Here is a 6,000-nt window from a genome sequence, read left to right as displayed (position 1 = left end):
TGCTTTGATATGTGTGTTAAGTGTTTTCAGATATTATAAGGCAGGAATGGCTTGGAGGATGGGAAGAAAGCATGCAAAAGTGGAAGGAATACAAGAAGTTGGAGAAATTGCTAAGCTGTCCAGCCTGACCTCTTCGCACTCAAACGGCTATAACTTTTGCTACAGAGGTCTAATTGACGCATTTCCAGTTGTGTTGGAAAGCTAACGTCCGGGGCTTCGATTTGATATATAATATGTTATAGTTTCCCTGACGCTAGGCGACGCGACCGCGTGATCCATGCGGCCACGTCGCGGTAACGGAAATCCAGCGTGGCAAAATTCGAAACCAGCGAATTCTGGACTGTTTCTGACCCAGTTTGCGGCCCAGAAAATATATATTAGAGGCTATAAAGTGGGGGACTGCATCTATTCATAGGAGGCTCTCACATATTTACAATTTTAGGAGTAGATGTAGTTTTTAGAGAGAGAGGTTCTCTCCTCTCTCTTAGGATTAGGATTTAGGATTTCTCTTAGTTTTAGGAGTGACTCTCAATCCCAGGTTCTTTATTTTTATTTATTTTTCCAATTTAATTTATGAATTCCCATGTTATGATTTGAACATTTTATTTAATATAATTCGAAGTATTTCAGATTTATGATTGCTCTCTTTAATTTGTTAATGCTCTGTGTTTATCCAAGTTATTTTCATTCAAGTAGATTCTCTTCCCTTTTGGTTTTGGTTAGGTAATTGGTAACACTTGAGTTGTCAAACTCAGGAGTGGTTGAAATTCGCTGATTTTGCTTTAGCTAGGATTGCTCTAACACTAGTCTCTCCACAGGAGTTGACTAGGACTTGAGAATCAAGCTAATTAGTCCACTTGACTTAACTAAGTGGGATTAAAATCCAATTCTCATCACATCTGATAAGGATAACAAGGACAGGATTTCCGGTTCTCATACCTTGCCAAGAGATTTTATTATTATTATTTTATGTTACTTGCCATTCAACATACTGCTCCCTTAATTTCTAAAAACCCTACCATTACTTTCTCAAACCCCCAAATTTACAATCTCCATAACCAATAATAAGAACATACCTCCCTGCAATTCCTTGAGAAGACGACCCGAGGTTTAAATACTCGGTTATCAATTTAAAAAGGGGTTTGTTACTTGTGACAACCAAAACGTTTGTACGAAGAGATTTTTGTCGGTTTAGAGACTATATCTACAACGCGACTGTTTTTATGACATTCTTTACTGGCAAAAATCCTAACGTCAAAATGGCGCCGTTGCCGGGAAATTGCAAACGTGTGCCTTATTATTGGTTATTGTAAATATTTTTTTTATTTTTGCTTGTTTATTTGTTTTTATTTTTGTTTGTATTTTTGCTTTTCCATAAATTAAGAGGTTATTTATTTTTATTTAGTTATTAAAAAAAAAATTTTCAAAAATTTGTTGTTAGTGTTCATCTTGATCTTCAAGTTGTTCTTCACGTTCATCTTAACCTTCAAGCTGTTCTTAGTTGTTTTCTTCATTTTGATCTAAAAATTTGAAATTTGGTGTCATTTTATTGTTTTAAAATATTTTTTAATTAATTTTTTTTCGAGAAAAAAATTTTCAGATTTTTTTTTAATTTTTATCTTATCTTATCTTATTTCAAAAATCAAATTTCAAAATTCAAATTTAAAAAAATTTTCAAAATTCAAATTTAAAAATTTTCAGATTTCAAATTTTCAAAAATTCAAATTTCAAAAATTTAATTTTTCAAAATTTCAAAATTTCAAATTTCAAAATTTAATTTTCAAATTCAAAATTTAAATAACCTTTTAATTTAAATTTATTTTTATTTTTGTTTTTAATTTTTATTTGCTACTATAAACTCTCACCCCTTTGGCTGAGTCTGGTTACAATTATGTTGCAAGAAGAAGAAATTACAATGAGAACAGGCATCAAGGTTAGAACAATCAAAGATGGGAGGAGCCACAAGGACTTGATCAATCCTCATGGCAACAACCACCTCCAATGGACTATCAACAACCACCACCATATGCCTATGATCCCTTTCCTCAACATAACTTTGGACCACCAAACTCACAAGCCCCTTTCCGCCATTCACCTCCATATGACCCTAACCCTCAACCACCATACCAACCACCTTATGAATCAAATGAACCATACATAGATCCACCCCAAACCTCCATGGAGAAAGCACTTGCCAATCTAAACTCTACTATACAAGTTCTCGTCGCCCAAATCAGACCACCAAATACCTTCAACAATCAACCCTCAAGCTCTAGTGTACTTCCTTGTCAACCACAGAATAATCTCTCCATCCCATCACCACCATCCATGGAAGAGCACCCACATCCATCAATCCAAGAGCAAGATGATCTCAATTATGCTATTGATATGGAACAGGAAAGAAGGAATCATCTTCGCGAATCCATACTTCATAAAGAGCTAGAGGAGGCCCTAAAGGTGAAGGTAGTAAATACCCTTGAAGATGAAAGAACAATTGAAAGGAGTTGTCATGGAAAGCAAATCATCAAGGATGAGTACGATTTTATATTAAAACTGCTGGACAAAGCAGTAATTATTAAAAAGGAAGAAGTGGTTGCAGACTTAAGAGATGCTATACCTCCATTGGAAAGTCCAGTCACAGAGCCTCCTTCCATGGTGTTTGATGTTGATGTTGAGAAGAGCGTACAACCTCCAAGGCAGATCATGGTTGAAGATTTTGTAGAGGTTGATCAAGAGGTAGAAGATGTCAAGGAAGAGCACAAGGGAGTGGAGCTTGAAATTACCTTGCCAAAGTTGTTGGAAACCCCTCCCCCTAAGTTACCATCATCCTTCACAACATTCAAGTGGGTAAAATTCATATCCCTTAGCTTTCTAATCCCACTTGAATATGGGCTACTGGAGACGGATGGTCAACTTAGAGCTCTTTGTGGCATTAAGAGTAAGAGGAAGATAGCCAGTGATAAGAATTGTCAAGCAAGGTTCAACATGGTTGTGTGCTCAAAGTTTAAATACAAAGGTTGGTGTAAAGCTCAACTGAACGGGTCTAGGACGCTGTTTGGTAGCTGCAGTGAGAATTCAAATCACTTATCACCCAGTTGAAAAAATACAGATCCCGACATGGATGGTGTAAAAGTAAAGTTTGGGATCCTGGAATCTGTTCTGACATCCAACACCCCGGGAGCCTAAGAATCTTTTTGAAGCTGCTCAAGGATTTTACATGCCTAGTTTGGGACCCCGGAGGTTACTGGAATCACAAACACTGGTGGAGATTCCTGGATGAGTTCAAGCATAAGCCACCATAACAGGAAGCTCATCAAATGTCCAACTTAAGGACTTTAACTAAAAGTGCTAGGTGGGAGACAACCCACCATGGTATGATCGTTTATTTTTAATTTTTATTTAGTTTTATTTATTTTTAAATTTTATTTTATTTTGTTATATTGAACCTGGAGTTTTGCATCACATTCATATTAACACTACATTCTGCATTTTTCAGATTACAAAAAAAAAAAGCGAGCACGCGACGCGACCGCATCAGCGACGAGTCCGCGTCGCAAGGGGAGTGAAGAAAAAAAAATAAATGAACAGAGAGTTTCGCAGGAGCAGCGCTGGAGGCATGCCATTGGCACAAATCGACCCACGCGACCGCGTCCCCCACGCGGCCGCGTGACCTGAAAATTGACGTCAACCAGGTGCATGGCCGAAAGTTGAGCTGGAGTTGGGCTGGACTCGTGCTGGTAGCCCAAGCCTCACCACGCGAACGCGTGCCTCACGCGTCCGCGTCATATCCCCATGATGGCCACTCACGCGATCGCATGCCCCACGCGATCGCGTCACCCAGAATTTTGGCAAAAAGAGTTTCGAACAGAGAGTTGTGCGACCGCGAGGCTGCACTCGCGCCACTAGCACAAATCAGGCCACGCGATCGCGTGACCCACGCGTCCGCGTCACCTGACCTTCTTGCGCACCACGCGACCGCGTCACTCACGCGTCCGCGTCACAAAGCAGCGCACAGATTATCCAGATCAGCCAAATTTCTTATCTTTTCTTCTCTAATCCTTATTTTTCTTATCTTTTCTTATTTCTTTCTTCTTCCTTTCTTATCTTCTTTCACTTCTCATCTCTCTTATTTTTCTTTTTATTTTATTTTAGTTTATTTACATACTTTCATTCATTGCATTATTTTCATTGGTGTTAGAAATTTATTTGGGTCATTATTTCTATATTTTACTTTTGGATTATTAGAGGAATTATTTGACAATTATATATATTTATTTTTAAAGGGTTGCTTGCATGTTCAATTTATTATTTTCATTAGATTATTTACCATGCATGCTATGTGTTTGTGAAAATGCCCGTATGGCATTGTGCACTGCTTTTCAGTATCTTTTATCCTACTACTCTGAATGCTTGCTTTTCATAAACTCCCTTTATTATTGTATTAATTGAAATTAATTGTCAATACAAACGTGATGGTTTGTTACAAAGTATTGCTTGGTCTATGCTACTCATGCCCTTTGCTGGCATGCCAATAAACACCTTGCATTCACTTGTCCTTATATGCACTAGCTATTTTCCATTGATGGCTTTTCACATGTACTCGCGAGCATGTGATAATGTCAGTTATATCTTAATGTGCATCCATCACCACCTTTTCCGTTGTCTTCCTTGCTATATATATCTCTTTGAATTTAATTTACTTTCTCTTCCCTTTTTCAGGATGGCCACCAAGAAAGGAAAAGAGAAAGTCATTCCCAAATCAACAGCAAGGAAAGGAACAAAAAGAGCCCCAGCTGAGGAACCACAACCCCCATCCACTTGCACATCTTAGCATGCACCGAGGACGGTGCAATCTTTAAGTGTAGGGAGGTCGATACCGATCTCCATGGGTTAGTTATTTCCTATTTCAATACCAATGTTAATTTGTTCATTGTTGCATCTGCATATTTGATTGCATGTTTATTTGATTTTGTGCATTTAGTTACTACTTGGTTAAAGTAATAAAATTCTTTTTAGGACCCTATTTTTGAAAATTTTCACTAATTTAAAAAAAATTTATGTTAAAACTTGTTTGAAGTTGTATTTGGAACATGGTTTTTAAGCCAAAGAACACACAACCTGTGAGATTTGAGCTTATTTATATGGTTACATTATTTAACCATAAATTTTTATTCTTGTGTGTTTTCTTCTCCATAACTGCAATCTTTGCTTTGTTCCATTCTATATGTCCATTATTTAGTATATTTACATGCTTGCATATGATTGAGGCCATTATTTGTTATTAGCTCACTTATCCCAAATAAGCCTACCTTTTACATCACCTCTGTTAGCCCCTTGAGTTTTTAATCCCCTCTTGTTCTATAACCACATTACTAACCTTAAGCAGAAAAATAAATTAATTATCCCAAATTGAATCTTTGGTTAGCTTAAGTTAGAGATTGTGCATTAATTAAGTGTGGGGAAATTGTGGGAACATGGGTTGATAAGGGAATGTAACATGTTTTTAATTTATTTGAATATTAGGAATTTGGGAACCTACTCATGAAAAACCAAAATAGAAAAATAATGAAGAATCCATGTGCATTGATAAGTTATGTTTGCTTTTATGATTCAAAAAAAAAAAGAAAAGAAAAAAAAGAAAAAATATATAATATAGATAAATAAATAAGGGGACAAAAATATCCCAATGTTAAATTAATGAAAAATCAATGCACATGTGATAAATTAAAAAGAAAAATTTGGTACATGAGTATGGGAATCATACAAAAGTGGGAATTATGGGTAGTTAGGTATGAATTTAAAAGTATATAGAGTATATGTATATTAGGTGAGAGCTTAGGTTAATTAAAGATTCAATTTATAAAGCTCACTTAGCCATATATATACCTTTACCCTTACCTTAGCCCCATTACAACCTTGAAAAAGACCTCATGACGTTTGCAATGGTATATTAAATATTGTTGATTGGTTAGATGAAGAACAAGGTTTAGAAAGCATGAC

This window comes from Arachis hypogaea, chromosome 12 (genome assembly GCF_003086295.3).
Source record: "Arachis hypogaea cultivar Tifrunner chromosome 12, arahy.Tifrunner.gnm2.J5K5, whole genome shotgun sequence".
Taxonomy (NCBI): domain Eukaryota; kingdom Viridiplantae; phylum Streptophyta; class Magnoliopsida; order Fabales; family Fabaceae; genus Arachis; species Arachis hypogaea.
The sequence above is the reverse complement of the archived record's forward strand: the minus strand, read 5'-3'. Positions refer to the sequence as shown.